The 14,593-nt window shown below is 39.0% G+C and overlaps 1 protein-coding gene across 12 annotated transcripts in view; it reads left to right on the top strand.

The window, feature by feature from the left end:
• The window catches only part of NCOA7 (nuclear receptor coactivator 7), a 150,911-nt gene that overhangs the window by 56,128 nt on the left and 80,190 nt on the right, over nt 1-14,593 (top strand). The window contains exon 1 of one of the 12 annotated variants that reach the window (XM_005659212.3): nt 4,931-5,719. The exons of the other annotated variants lie outside the window; for them this stretch is intronic. The gene's annotated coding sequence lies outside the window, so the exon portion shown is untranslated. Of the gene's footprint in view, nt 1-4,930; nt 5,720-14,593 lie in introns of those variants that run through there. 12 annotated transcript variants of the gene reach the window in all.

Here is a 14,593-nt window from a genome sequence, read left to right as displayed (position 1 = left end):
GCATATCATGAAATTTGTTTTACTTCATTGTGCTCTGGGACATTGTAGGTATGAAGAAGAGTTAATGATAGGAAAGTCCTTTTTTTATTTGGGGAAATGGGTAAGTGTTCGACTGGTGGGGAAGTTGTTAGGTGTCTCCCTCAAAGCATCGTATATTCTTTAAATTGGGAGATTGGCGTTGGGTGGAGTTTGATGTCTGTCATTGTAAAGGTGTGAAACAACCTCCCTTGCAGTATTAGTCCCTTTTAGTCCACGGGACGTGGTGGGATTCAAGGCTTTTATCAATTTGTGAAATTTGACATAGATCTCAACTTATAATTAGTCTGCTTTATCATTCCAGGACTGAGATTTTTTTCATTTTTTATCTGTCCATTCATTCATGTTCCATCTTATTCCATAGAGATTTGAGATGCCTTATTAAAAAACTACATATATATAACCCAAATATGTACCAGCAGCCTTGTTTTGGTCCAGTCCTAAAGTAAGTCACATTCAAAGGAATAAGTATGACAGTGAAAAGAATTGAAAATAATTCAAATAATTTACTTCATGTCTCAGAAAACATCTAAGAATGGAGTAAATGCAGTATATATAATTGAACTTAAAAAAAAAAATCTTCTCTCCCATCTCCCTGAACTTTAACATGGTTGTCAGCTATTTCCCTAACTTTCTGTTCTTCCTAAAACCTACCCACAAGGTCTCCTCAAAATTTCCCCTTCTTTCCCGCTTCTTTTTTTTTTTTTTTGCTTTTTAGGCCCACACATGCGACACATGGAAGTTCCCAGGCCAGGGGTCAAATCGGAGCCATAGCTGCTGGCCTACACCACAGTCACAGCAATGACAGATCCAAGTGGCATCTGTGACCTACACCACAGCTCACAGCAACACCAGGTCCTTAACCCACTGAGTGAAGCCAGGGATCAAACCTGTGTCCTCATGGATACTAGCTGGGTTCGTACCGCTGAGCCACAACAGGAACTCAGAGGTATCTTTTCTTCTCTCACTGTATGTTCTCTACTTATCCCTTTCTCCTTATTTATTTATTTATTTTTCACATTTGTGACAATAAGCCCAGAACTAGGGGATGGGAAAAAGCTGAGACTCAAACCCAGAGTTTCCCTTTGGAGGTAGCACAAGGAATGGGGTTGCAGTTATCCACATATTAACATATTTTCTCTTTGTTGCCCTTATAAAAAACTGTAAAATCCTAATTAAAAATGCAAAGTTCAGGCTAGGGCATGTACAAATTGAGATGAAAACCAGAACGCAAAACTGCATGTTATTAGTTGTAGAGTTGACTCAGGACTACAGTTGACCTTTAAACAACATGGATTTTTAAACAACATGCTTGATCCACTTATATGCATATTTTTTTCAATAAATATGCAGTCAGCCTTCTGTGTCTGTGGATCCTGCATCCCTGGATTCATCCAACTGTGACTCAAAAAACTTAATACAGGGAGTTCTCCCTGTGGCGCAGTGGGGTTAGCAGTGTCTCTACAGCACCAGGACACAGGTTCAATCCCTAATCAGGAGTGGGGCACATACCAGTTCCCTAGGTGACAAAGGCCTTCCTAACCTTTAGTTTTAAAATAATATATCAGGACTTCACATCTTAGATAAAAGGAACACTAAAAAATGTAGTGTTAGGTGGCCAGGGTTAGCTCAGTTGGTTAGAGCGTGGTGCTAATAATAAAAAATGTAGTGTTACCATCTTTAACATCCATAAAAGCAATTTATTGCAGTGACTGTCAGTGAAAAGAGGATATGATGCCAAAATAGGACTCAGTTAAAGACATTCTACAGTAGGCCAACACACTATAGCACCAGACTACAGCTTCCTGATGATCTGAATTGACCTAAGAATAAAACTTTATGCTCTCTGTAGCAAAAAATGCAAAGAGTGACCCTAGGGACCAAAGCGGTGATGTCAATGAATGGATGACAGGTAGTAGCTGCCAGGCTCAGGTGGCGGGAGCGGGTGACAACACAGCATGGAAGGAAGAGACTGGTGACTGGACAGCACTTGCCTTTTCAGGGCAGGGAGGCTGCTGTCACTCTGCTTTGTCCTCTTTTGCCACATGGGGCTCTAGTCCATCACTGGTTCATCTTTTTATTCTTCAAGGTGAGCCTGAAATCTAGATTTTATTGTGAAATGTCCCCACTTTAAGTGCTCATCATTTGGTCTTTCGGATTTTTAGAAAATGCTTGTGGCCCAAGCAGAACTTGCCAGCAGGCGTCCAGCCATCCAGCTCTCATCAAAGGAAGGCTGTTTTTCACACAAGGCTTTGTCAGCCTTACCTCATCTTCTCTGCTGTGCTCAAGATTGGCTCTCTGGCCAAGTCTAGAATCTGGTATTCTGTGATTCTCCAGCACGAGCTGGGTGTCCAACTATGCAATTCAGTTCTGACACCAACAGCTTTGAGTCAGTGTCAGACTCCACTGGTTTAAGGGCTCATTTTCTCAAGACTGCCCTCATTCCAGATGCTCCTTATCAGTTCCACATCCCTGGTCAGTCATACACACAGCCAACTTGGCTGCAAATTTGGGGGTTCCTGTGATTCCCCTTCTTGATTTTGAATTTGCTAGAATGACTCATAGAACTCAGGAAAACACTTTACCAGTTTTTTTTTTTTTTTTTTATAAAGGCTGTAACTCAGGAACAGAGCGACAGAAGACAAGCATAGGGCAAAGTATCCGGGTGGGGATGAGGAGAGCTTCCCTGTGCTCTGTGGGTGTGCCACCTCCTAGAATACCAGTGTGTTCACCAGCCTGGAAGCTCTCTGAACTCTCTCATTTAAGGGCTTTTAGAGAGGCTTCATTGGGTGGGCATGATTGATTGGATCATTGGCCATTGGTGATTGAACTCCTCTCTAGGCCCTCTCCTCTCTCCTTTCTCCTGAGGTCTGGGAGCGGTGCTGAAAGTTCCAAGATTCTAATCAAGTCTTGGTGCTTCAGGTGACCAGCCTTTATTTTGGAGCTATCTAGGCTCACTCCCTTCCCAGGCTCCTCCCCATGCAGACCAGGAGCTATCTGATTAGCATACAAAGACATTCTTATCTCTCAGGAGATACCAAGTATTCTGGGAATTCCATGCCAGAAACCAAGGGAGGAAAAAGGTCAAATAGTATTTCTTATCAAACCACAGGTCTTCTTTTTTGGTTGGTTAAGAACAAACTATTATACTTGAGAGATGACCACTGATGAGGTTTTTTGAAGGTCATGACCAAGACTGCTATGTGGTCAGAAGATCTTTACGCTACAGATGGGCCCTCGGATACAGGAAAGCACGGCCAGGATTTTTCTTCAAAAATCTGTTTGGTTCACCCTTACACATGAATTAGCCCAGAGTTTTATTCTAATTTTAGGAGGGAATAATTTCAAATTAGGTATTACTAGTCTCCCACTCCCTAAGGCCTATTTTTTAAATTTTTTATTAAAGTATAGTTGACTTACAGTGTTGTGCTAACTTCTGCTGTTCAGCAAAGTGATTTAGTCATATATATATATATATATAGTTTATATATGTATATATACATTCACTTTTTAAATATTATTTTTCTGGAGTTCCATCATGGCTCAGTGGTTTTAACAAACCCCGCTAGTATCCATGAGGATGTGGGTTCGATCCCTGGCCTGTCTCAGTGGGTTAAGGATCTGGCATTGCTGTGGTGTGGGTCACAGGCACAGCTCGGATCCTGCATTGCTGTGGCTGTGGCGTAGGCAGGCAGCTACAGCTCTAATTGGGCCCCTAGCCTGGGAACCTCCATATGCCACGGGTATGACCCTAAAAAAGACAAACAAACAAACAAACAAACAAAAAAACACCTAAGTATTCTTTTCCTAAATCCTATTTTTGAGCGATGTCATTTCCCAAGGACACAACTTGTATATATTAATTGCAAACAATACATTTACATACTGGATGCAGACCAGCTGAATTGTGGGCATCTGCCAAAATAATTTGAAAAATTTTATGCCTCATAGAAGGTTGTTCTTTCTGCAAGTACCTATAACGATAGGAGTTATGAGGCCATGTCTAGTTTATGACACTGAAATGACATTATCGTAAAAGGCTAAGTATATGTGTATGTCTAAAGTTGTTTGAAAGCAGTTAAAAATTATTAGAATATATTTTAAAGGCTGGAAGGGGGAGAGAAGTTGTTAGAGCATATTATAATTTTATGCCACTCATAATTATTTTCTGTCAGCAGACCATGTCTGCTGATCATAAATATTATAGCTCACTCACTAGGCCTTCAGAAGAATGTTAATTTATATACTAAATTGATTGTTTTCAGGATTGTGTTTTTTTAAAAGAAGCTTATTTTCCTTCCATGTTTCTACTTTAAGCAGTTCATAGGGAATTATGTTAAAATCTGAGAACAACATCTCTGGCATTTTTGTGTTTCAGCTTGAAAGTTTCCAAAGGAGCTATGCCTTAATTAGTTGCTTGTTTTGCTGTCTTCAATAAATCAGAATTTTCTGTTTCTTCAGAAGTGTGTCCTTGAATTATGTTGCTGTTATACTGAAATATTTTGTTATTGAAATATATATCCCAGTGCTATTGCCTGTAAATGTCACTGGGGAGGCTGAGCATATGATTCATTTTGAGTAAAAAATGTTTTAAAAAATATTTAGGAGTTCCCTTCGTAGTTCAGCAGTTAACAAACCTGACTAGGATCCACAAGGATGCGGGTTCTATCCCTGGCCTTGCTCAGTGGGTTAAGGATCCAGTGCTGCCTTGAGCTGTGGTATAGGTCTCAAACGCAGCTTGGATCTGGCATTGCTGTGGCTGTGATATAGACTGTAGCTCCAATTCAACCCCTAGCCTGGGAATCTCCATATACCGCCAGGGGGTGGCCCTAAAAAGCAAAAAATAAAAAATAAAAAAAATTTATAACAATTTAACTGACTTTTAAAAAAGATTTCTGAGCATGCTAATGGGCTTTAGTAAAAGGAAAAAATATTTGGAGGATTTCTTGGCTTTGTAAGTCATCATAAACAGAGACTAACTAGTTTCAGTGAAGATTAAGGTAATCAGATATGACAATGTCCATTAAAAATTTTCCTTCCAGTACCTCCCCCTCCACAGGCTGTTTTGCAGTCACCCCACATAACATTAGAGTTTATGTCTGTAGTATTTTCATTGCACCTTTAGATTTCAGGATAGTCCTGCGTAAACTTTTTTTCCTTGAGAAATAAGTGCTTAACTGTCGGTCATCGCCAGCAGTGAACTTTTTCAAGTCACATTGACAATACATTGCATAGGCCTCGTAGTCATTCAGACATGGGAAACTAAGGCACTCCAGCAATAGGCTGCTCAGTTTATGATTATTTATGACACAAAAGCTGACTTAGCCAGTGTGGCAGGCTGAATAATGACCCCCAGAGCTATCCAGGCTCTAATCCCCCGGGACCTGGGAATGTTACCTACTCTGGCTAAAAGACCTTGGAGAGATAAGATTAAGGCTCATGAGTTGGGGAAATTATCCGGATGATCTGGATAGACTTCTTAAATGCAATCTCAGTGTCCATATAAGAAGGAGGCAGAGGGAGGTCTGACTGCAGAGAAGAATGCAGTATGACATTGAAACCAGATCCTATGCTGCTGGCTTTGAAGATGGAGGAAGGGGCTTGCAGCTGGAAAAGGCAGGGAAAAAGCCTCTTCGGGGAGTGTGGCCTTGCAGCTGATTTCGGACTTCTGACCTTCAGAATTGTAAGAGAATACTTGTGTGTGTTGTTTTAAGCTACCAAGTTTGTGGTAATTCACAACAGCAGCCCTAGGAAGCTAAGACAGCGACTTAGTTTGATGCCCTTAAGTTAAATAAACCCTAATATGGTTTATTAAATTAGTATTATAAATAAGAATTTATAATTATTTAAAAGGTGATTTAAAAACTGCCCAATATGTAGTTATTTCTTAACATTTCTATTTACAAAAATAAATTTTTAAAAATTTTTTTTCAATTTCTATTTGCAGATTTTGGTTGACTTCTGGGTTGCTGTGTTTACCAGCTTATTCATGATTGCTAATCAGTAAAACTGCTAAGATTTAAATATTATATTCATAAGACTTTTGCTGATTACTCTGAACACAAGGCAATTCTCTTTATCTCACGGAGCAAGTTCCCTTTTCTGGTTCCCCTCTTCAGTTTATAGCCGAAGTATATATTACCATTGTTGGTGCTGTTGATTTCCCTGTAACTTTTTTAGGCTGTGACTCAGCATCCTGATTTTTAGAAAAGGGAACCAGACTCCCACATGGGCAATCTATATAGCAACAAAAGCCTGTCTTGTTTCATAAATACAAGGCAAACATTCTACACAGTGGGCATCCATTTTTGTGGCAGTGCCATTGTCATCCTGGTACTGGGGGGAGCATGTAAGGTCCTCTGAAATGTCCATTATGAACCCACCTCCAGGCTCCTCTGAGAGTGTGACACTTTGTTGACGTCCACTCCTGGTACTTGCATGCTGATGACCAGAGTTCCCTAAGATCTGCTGATTCCCTTACTGTTAAAATAGCCCAAAGAAGTCCTGGAAAAGGGAATATTTTGTGGTGTGTCCCCGATTAGCAATCTGTTTAGCAGTCTTTGTTGGAATGCAGTTGTTTTGTGAGGCCAAGGGAAATTGTCTTATGTCTATTCACTTCTATGGGCATATTGCTGGTTGTTGAATTGAAAGCCAAAGGATCTCTTTTTCTAACTGTATTGGTTGTTTGGAACCAGAGTGTTTCCATTTGTACTGATGAATTCTCTTGGAGTGGGGAGAATTTCATTATCAAACTTAAAGTAAAAAAATACATGCACATTTCAAAGGGTGACACTGGGATCAGGTACATTTACATATTTTTCCAGGGATTACAAATAAATGTCTAAACTTTTTGGTTTTATTTGATCATAACTCTGAGAGAGAATTTTCATTAGGTGAGTGTTTTGGAATTTTTTTTTTTTCCCTTTTCAGTGATTTCCCCCACCCTCACCCCACCCCCAGCTTTAAGTTTGATTTTATTTGGCATTTATCCCAGTTGGGAATTTGTAGTGGAAACTGAAAACTAACCTTGCATTTGTGAAGTCACAAAATGAAAGGGAATACCACAAGTGGTGTTCTCCTAGAAAAAATAGCTTTGTGCTTGTTAATTTATAACAGTTAACAAAAATTAATATTTATGTCCAGTGAGAAGAATGTCTGGAATCTCTCAGATGCCTTTTTTGTGGTATTTTATTGCTTGTTTTGTTACTTCTTTTTTTTTTTGGTCCCTGAGAAGTCCCCAAGTAGTGACAGCAACAGTGGCCCAACCAGGTAGTAACCTCTGGTTATTGAGCTCTTACGGAGAACCAGGCAGGGGTTGTGCAAGTAAACTTTCCCTATACTACTCAGTTTAATCATCAAAAAACCCTGTCTGAGTCGCCATTTCCGTTTCACAGACAGGGAACCTGAGGCTGAGATTTTGTTACTTACCTAATACAGAGTAATGAAGAGTCAAACCCGGAGTTTCTGGCCCACAGCCCGGGTGTGGTCCGCAGCAACACCCCATTTCCCTGAGTCTAGAAATGGCAAGAGTTAGGTTTAAGTAACCAGGAAAAAACAGCCTGGACTCTGAAGATCAGGACAATGCAGTGACAAGGTTGTGGTGGAACAACTCAGAACGAGAACTGAGAGAAGGTCCCCTGAGGGCCACAGACCAGTTCTGCCTTGATAAAGAAGGGAGTTGGGGCTGCAACGCCCCAGTTTGCTGGGATAGAATAAACCCCTGAATGTGATTTAGCGAAATGGTGTCATAGCTGCAGTTGTCTAGTTTTTAAAAGTATATTTGTCTTATAATTACAAAAGTAATATATGTGCTTGCTGTACCAAAAAAATGTAGCAACACTAAATTATTTGAAGGTAAAGCAAAAAGTGGCTCCTCTTCGCTCCTTCCCCATTGACCAACCACTGTCCTGACTTTAATTTCTAAACCTGTGAACACATAGAGCTGAATAGAATAGTTGTTGGTCTTGGAGGGGTTTCCTTTATGTTTTGTTCTATTTCACAAAAATAGGGTCATGCTGTAATACGGTTCTATAATTTTTTAATGAAATAATATTACATGGACATCTTTTATGTTAGAATTCTTATTTCCTTACGGAAGCAATTTGAGGGAAAATCTTCATATTAAAGAAGACTATGGGAGTTCCCTTCGTGGCTCAATGGTTAACAAATCCAACTAGGAACCATGAGGTTGCGGGTTCGATCCCTGGCCTTGCTCAGTGGGTTAAGGATCCGGCATGGCCATGAGCTGTGGTGTAGGTTGCAGACATGGCTCAGATCCCGCATTGCTGTGGCTCTGGCATAGGCTGGTGGCTATGGCTCCGATTCGACCCCTAGCCTGGGAACCTCCATATGCCGCAGGAGCGGCCCAAGAAATGGCAAAAAGCCAAAAAAAAAAAAAAAAGATTGTGTGTGAAATGGGTGAGGATGATCAAAAGGTACAAACTGCCAGTTTTGAAATAAGTTCTGGGGATGTAATTTGCAGCATGGTGGCTATAGTTAATAATACTGTATTGTAGGGGGTTCCCATTGTGGCTCAGCAGGGTAAGAACTCAGCTAGTATCATGAGGATGTGGGTTCAATCCCTGGCCTCATTCAGTGGGTTAAGGATCCTGTGTTGCCGCAAACTGTGGTGTAGGTCACAGATGTGGCTCAAATCTTGCATTGCTGTGGCTGTGGCTGTGGCTGGCAGTTACAATTCTGATTTGACCCCTTGCCTAGAAACTTTTATGTCACAGCTGTGGCCCTAAAAAGACAAAAAAATAAAAATAAAAATAACATATAATACCATATTGTATATTTTGCAGGTCACTAAGAGAGTAGATCTTAAAAATTCTCATCACAATAAAAAAATTGTATCTGTATGTGGTGATGGATGTTAACTAGACTTACAGTGGTCATTTTGTAATATATACATATATTGAGTCATTATGTTATATACCTGCAACTAATATAATGTTTTCTGTCACATATCCCAATTAAAAAAAAAAATAGACGGGGCTATTACATGTGATGTGGGAGGCCACAACTTGGATCTGACCTGCTTGTATGCTTCCAGTGATGGGGCGTTCACTTCTTTATGAGGCAGCCCATTCCGTTATTGTATTGCTCTATTAGAAAGTGATATATGAACTAACGTTTATTTCCCTGTGACTTTCTCTCATTTCTTAATGTGTTCTCTAGAGTTCCACAGACCAAATCTCATCCTCTCTTCTCTAACTGGATAAAATGAGCCACTAAGCGGTATGCTTAAGAAAATTAAAAAATGAAAAAAGGCTTAAAAAAAGAACCCCAAAAACTAAAAGAAAAAAGATTATATTGCCTCCATGGCTCATCAGTTTTGACATTTTCTACTTTTCTTCATGGAGTTATTAGCTCCAAATTGTAGATCAGAGTGTCTTTGCTTTTTTTCTTCTTTTAATCTTTTGTATGTGAAGGGTGTTCTTTCTTGGCCTCTGGATTTTCCCAGGGCTGGAAGCTCTGCAGTGGAGGGAAAACATTATGAGATGTGAGGGAGCATAGGGACGTGCAGACTCTTAGGAAGGTTTAGTTTAAAAAAAAAAAAAAAGATTTTTTTTTTTAAGCTCAAAAATAGCTTTAGCACATTTCTTAATCTCAGCCAACTGTTAAAGCCAGACAGGACCTTGAAAATCATGTCAGCCCCTTGCTTTTGTTTACCTTAGAAGTCCTGGAAAGTTTATCTTATTTCCAAAGAAGGTCACAACTGATTACCAGACAGCCAAGCCCAGATCTAACTCTTTCCTTCCTGTGAACCTGCTCTCCATTGAAACCCACTAGATTGCCAAACCATTTTCCCCAAAATAGTTCAAAGAATTTCCAAAGTCCAGTGGATTTTATTTTAAAGTCAGGATATGCACATATGCCATAGGATATTTTTTGGAGAGGTCCTGGGAGGCCCTTTGACCATTGTGATTCCTGTTCCACAACTTAACTAAACCCTGTGACCTTGCAAAATGGCCCTGATTTTTCTCAGCCTTCCTTTTGTTACCTGTAACATGGAGATAAGATTGCCTATCTCCTTGGCCTTTTGTGAGGGTGGGATAATATTTGTAAAGTACATAACACAGTGCCTGGTTCCCTGGTCAACTCAGTAGGAGTTGCTGTCAGAAGAAAGCTCTTCCAATCTTTTCATAATCGTTTTTTTTTTTTTTTTTTAAGTAAAACTCAGTTTTAAAAAATCTGACAATATGAGTTTAAGTAAAACTCAGTTTTAAATATCTGACAATACTAAATTACTGTGGGAAGGAGACTTCAAAGATTAAATACCTAAAAAAATTTTTGTACCGACTGTTTTATGTGGTTTAAAATCCAAAATATACAAAAGAGAACACAGTGAAAAGTAATTTTTCTCACTCTTTTCCCACAGTGACTACCTTTCTTTTGCTGGAAACTCACTTGACCAATTTTTTTGTTGCATTCTTATAGATATATTCTATGAGCATACTCAATAAGCTTTAAATATGAAATGATCTCTATTTTCCCTCTTCACTCTAGACTCTTAACTAATAAAGCTAACTGTTGAGTCAGAAGCTCTAGGTCAATACCATCCTGTACTTTCTATGATGATGAAAGTGTTCTATACCTATGTGTTCAGTACAGTGCACGAGCACCTGAGTCTCTTGAGTTCTTAAAATATGGCTCTTGCAGATGAAGAACTGATTTTAAAAATTTTATTTAATTTTTATTAAATTTAATAACCACAGGTGGCTAGTTAGTGGCCTCCACATTAGACAATGGTGTGCTAGGTACTTAAGTCTATAGCACTTTTTAAAAAAACACATGGACATCAAATTTTGCAATTAAGGAAAGAGTTATAGAGAACCATTGGTTTAATATTAATGATATGAGTCCACTATTTAATGCATTTCCGATTACATGTGGCTAATTTATTTTCTTTTTAAGTATCTAAATAAGGAGATGGTAGTTTATTTTTTAGAACATGTTGCCAATCAGAGAAAGCTGTGATGGAGTTCCCTTATGGCATAGAGAGTTAAGGATCTGGTGCTGTCTCTGCAGTGGCTGGGGTTTCTGCTGTGGTGTGGGATTGATCCCTGGCCTGGGAACTTCCATATGCTGTGGGCAAGACCAAGAGAAAAAAAGAAAAAAATAAAAATGAGAAATGGCGTGTTTGTAGGGGAACGGATCTCAAACAAATCAGAACATATGCCTCATTCATCCATTTACCTATTCAAAAAGTATTTATTATCTGATGTCTACCATGCATAGGAGTATGGCATTTAACAAAACGTGGATAGGGAGTTGCCGTCATGGCTCAGTGGTTAGCAAACCCGCCTAGGATCCATGAGGATATGGGTTCAATCCCTGGCCTCACTCAGTGGGTTGGGGGTCCAGCGTTATTGTGAGCTGTGGTGTAGGTCACAGACATGGCTCAGATTCTGGGTTTTCTGTGGCTGTGGTGTAGGCTGGCAGCTGTAGCTCTGATTCTACCCCTAGCCTGGAAACTTCCATATGTTGCAGGTGTGGCCCTAAAAAAACAAACAAAAAAATAAAAAACCAAACTTGGACAAATCCCTGACCTCATGAAGCTTTCCCTCTAGTGCTAATGAAAACTTCCTGCCTCCACTTGGTGCCTTTTGGTGTTGTGTTCCACTGGATATCAATGAGCAATAGAAGAGACAGAGAAAGGAGCTTGCTCCAGGCCCTGGCTTTCTCTGAACTTCCTTTAGTAAATGAAAAACAGTTTCCTTCAAAGGAAAACAGTTTTATTTAGCTACTAAAAAAGGCTTTCTTTAGCAGTATCACCTTACTGATTTCTTCAGTTGGCGAACTCCTTGTTAGGATATGAGTAGGAAAAAAATGAGGAGTGCATGTGTCTTTCAACTGCATACAATTTTAATGTAAAAAGAGCCAAGAGATTCCAAAATAAGCTCTTTAATATTCCTTTATGGAAAGTATGTGTAGGAAGCTCAGAATCATGATGGGGTGGGAGACATACTGCCTTATTCTTCTGCCCTTGGGGAAGTTGCCCCTAGTTTACATTCTTTCCCCCAAACATCGATTACTTCTGAGTGTTGGCATTTCACTGGATTTAACTGTTATTCTTTTTACTTTTCTGTATTTTCAAAATTTCCTAGCATGAACATGTATTATTTTCATAATAAAACAAAGAATGATAAATTATATTTTAAAAAAAAGCTTAATCAGAGAGATGATGAAACCCTGAAATCATTCCATGGGAGCAGATACCAAGAAGAGAAGGTGAATTTGAGAAAGATTCAGGAAATAAAATTGACAGGGCTTCATTACAGTGGTGAGAGGAGATTGAGTGATAAACACTTGTTTTATGTAATTGTGACCTATTTTTTAAAAAGACAAATGTATCATCACAAAGGACTTTTGATTTTTAGTTTTGGGGGGATTTTTTTTGCATTCACAGATATGAAATGTTAAATATGTCTCATTATTTTCTTTCCTTTTCTTTACAGCCACACCTGTGGCATACGGAAATTCCTGGGCCAGGGATTGAATCTCTGCCATAGTTGTGGCAGTGCAAGATCCTTTAACCCGTGGCAATGGGCCTGGAATCAAACCTGTACCTCCACAGCAACCTGAGCTGCTGCAGTCAGATTCTTAACCCATTGAGCCACAGCAGAAACTTCTGTCTCAATATTTTCAATCTGTTTGAAATGATTTGCCAGGTATATTTTTTTAGACCACCAAATAAACATGTGCATTTGGGGGGGTCATTAAAAAAGCTTGGGTGAAATAAAGGGAGTTTATTTTCTTATATAACCTTTTGATTCCAGTTTACCTTAGTTTAGTGATAACAAAACCGTTTTGTGAGAATGTCTTATAATGACAGATATTGACTTAAAGAACAAAAGAGAAGGCCTAAAAGATAAAAGCCTAAAAATGAATGTTTGAAGAACATTAACGGTTTCCATGTTCATTAGATTGGCAGTTCATCCTCCTTAGAAAAGGTGTCAGAGGTGTTAAAAATGTATTTCCATGCTTTGAAGAAGGATTTTATGGTGGGCTTCCAGAATTCACAACTGATTGCCAGTTACAACATCAGAATGTTTCACTCATATTGATCACCCCCAGAGAAACAAATTCTCATGAGTTCTCTAGTCAAAACAAAAGATGTAGCTGGTTGTAAAATTACTGAAGTATTAAGGTGAACTCTGTCTTCCCTTAAACAAGTTTGGTATTGCTATTATCTAGCTTTTTTTTCCTCCCTGAAATAACAACTGCCTTTGGCTATATGGGTTAACAATAACCATCTGTGTGGAAAGGGAGGGAAATGAATGAAACAATGTATCCCATTTTTTAAATTTGCGCCTGTGAAAATCAGTCTCTCATGAGATGTCCCCAAACAGTGCTGCTCTTCATCAAAACATGTGCCCCAGATCTGAGTGAGTTTAATTATTGTGGGGACAGTGAAATGAGGACATTTAAATTAGCTTACAGTGGAAAAATTCAGAAGATTAAGAAGCAACAGTATATCTCAGGCTGCATAGAACTCCTTTTTTAAGTCTCTTTTCTTTCCTCCCCAAAGAATCTTTTTTGGAAGTAGCCAGTAACATTTATCTCAGGCATGTTTTTCTTAAACCAATTTATCTGAACAAGATCTGCATGTCCTTCTGGATACAGAGATTACCTCTTTGTAGAGACCTCCCTAAGCAAAGAGCTGATCTCTGTATGGTTTCTAGGTTACTGCATATTAATTTCAGCCTTGTACAGAAATCTTGATCAGGAGAAATCATCTTATTAGGAGTATTATCTGACTCACTTTTGCAAAGAGCCACCTACTCTTTTACCAGAAAAAAAAAAAAAGTTTAAAATCTGAAGATAGAAGATAAAAATGTTTACTAGATACAGTTTTTTTTTTATGAGTTTCCAATTTTGTTTAGTTTGTGTTCTTGTTTGCTTTGCTTGTTTTTTAACAGGTAAACCTAAAGAAATAGCTAAACCAAGAGGTGGGGAATACATTCATCTAAGATTTTTTTTTTCCAGCTGTTCTTTCTCCTAGCCATGTACTCATTTATTCGCCAGTGAAAAATCTAAGAACTTGGCTGCTCAGTGTTCAATGAATAACAGCTAGTTGAAATATTTTGTTAGAACATGGGACCGTTATCTCAAAAGCTGAACGTGTTGTATGTGGAACCATGTGTCGTTCTCATGTCTTCAAATGATTGGGTATATTCTGTTTCTCTTGGTTTGTGTTCTACTGTTGACACATTATTTCAGTTTATTTTTAAATTTTTAAATTTAAAAAATTTTTTATTTTATCTTTTTGTTCTTTTAGGGCCACGCCCGCTGCATTTGCAAGTTCCCAGGCTAGGGGTCAAATCAGAGCTACAGCTGTCTGCCACAGCCACAGCCACAGCCACAGCCACACAAGATTCAAGCTTCATCTGTGACCTACACCACAGCTCACAGCAATGCCGGATCCTTAACCTGCTGAACAAGGCCAGAGGTTGAACCTGCACGCTCATGGATCCTAGTCAGGTTCATTACTGCTGAGCCATGAAGGGAACTCCTTCAGTTAATTTTAATGAAAACCCTTTTAGATTAC

This window comes from Sus scrofa, chromosome 1 (genome assembly GCF_000003025.6).
Source record: "Sus scrofa isolate TJ Tabasco breed Duroc chromosome 1, Sscrofa11.1, whole genome shotgun sequence".
NCBI lineage: Eukaryota > Metazoa > Chordata > Mammalia > Artiodactyla > Suidae > Sus > Sus scrofa.
This window is presented reverse-complemented; position numbering and strand designations above follow the sequence as displayed.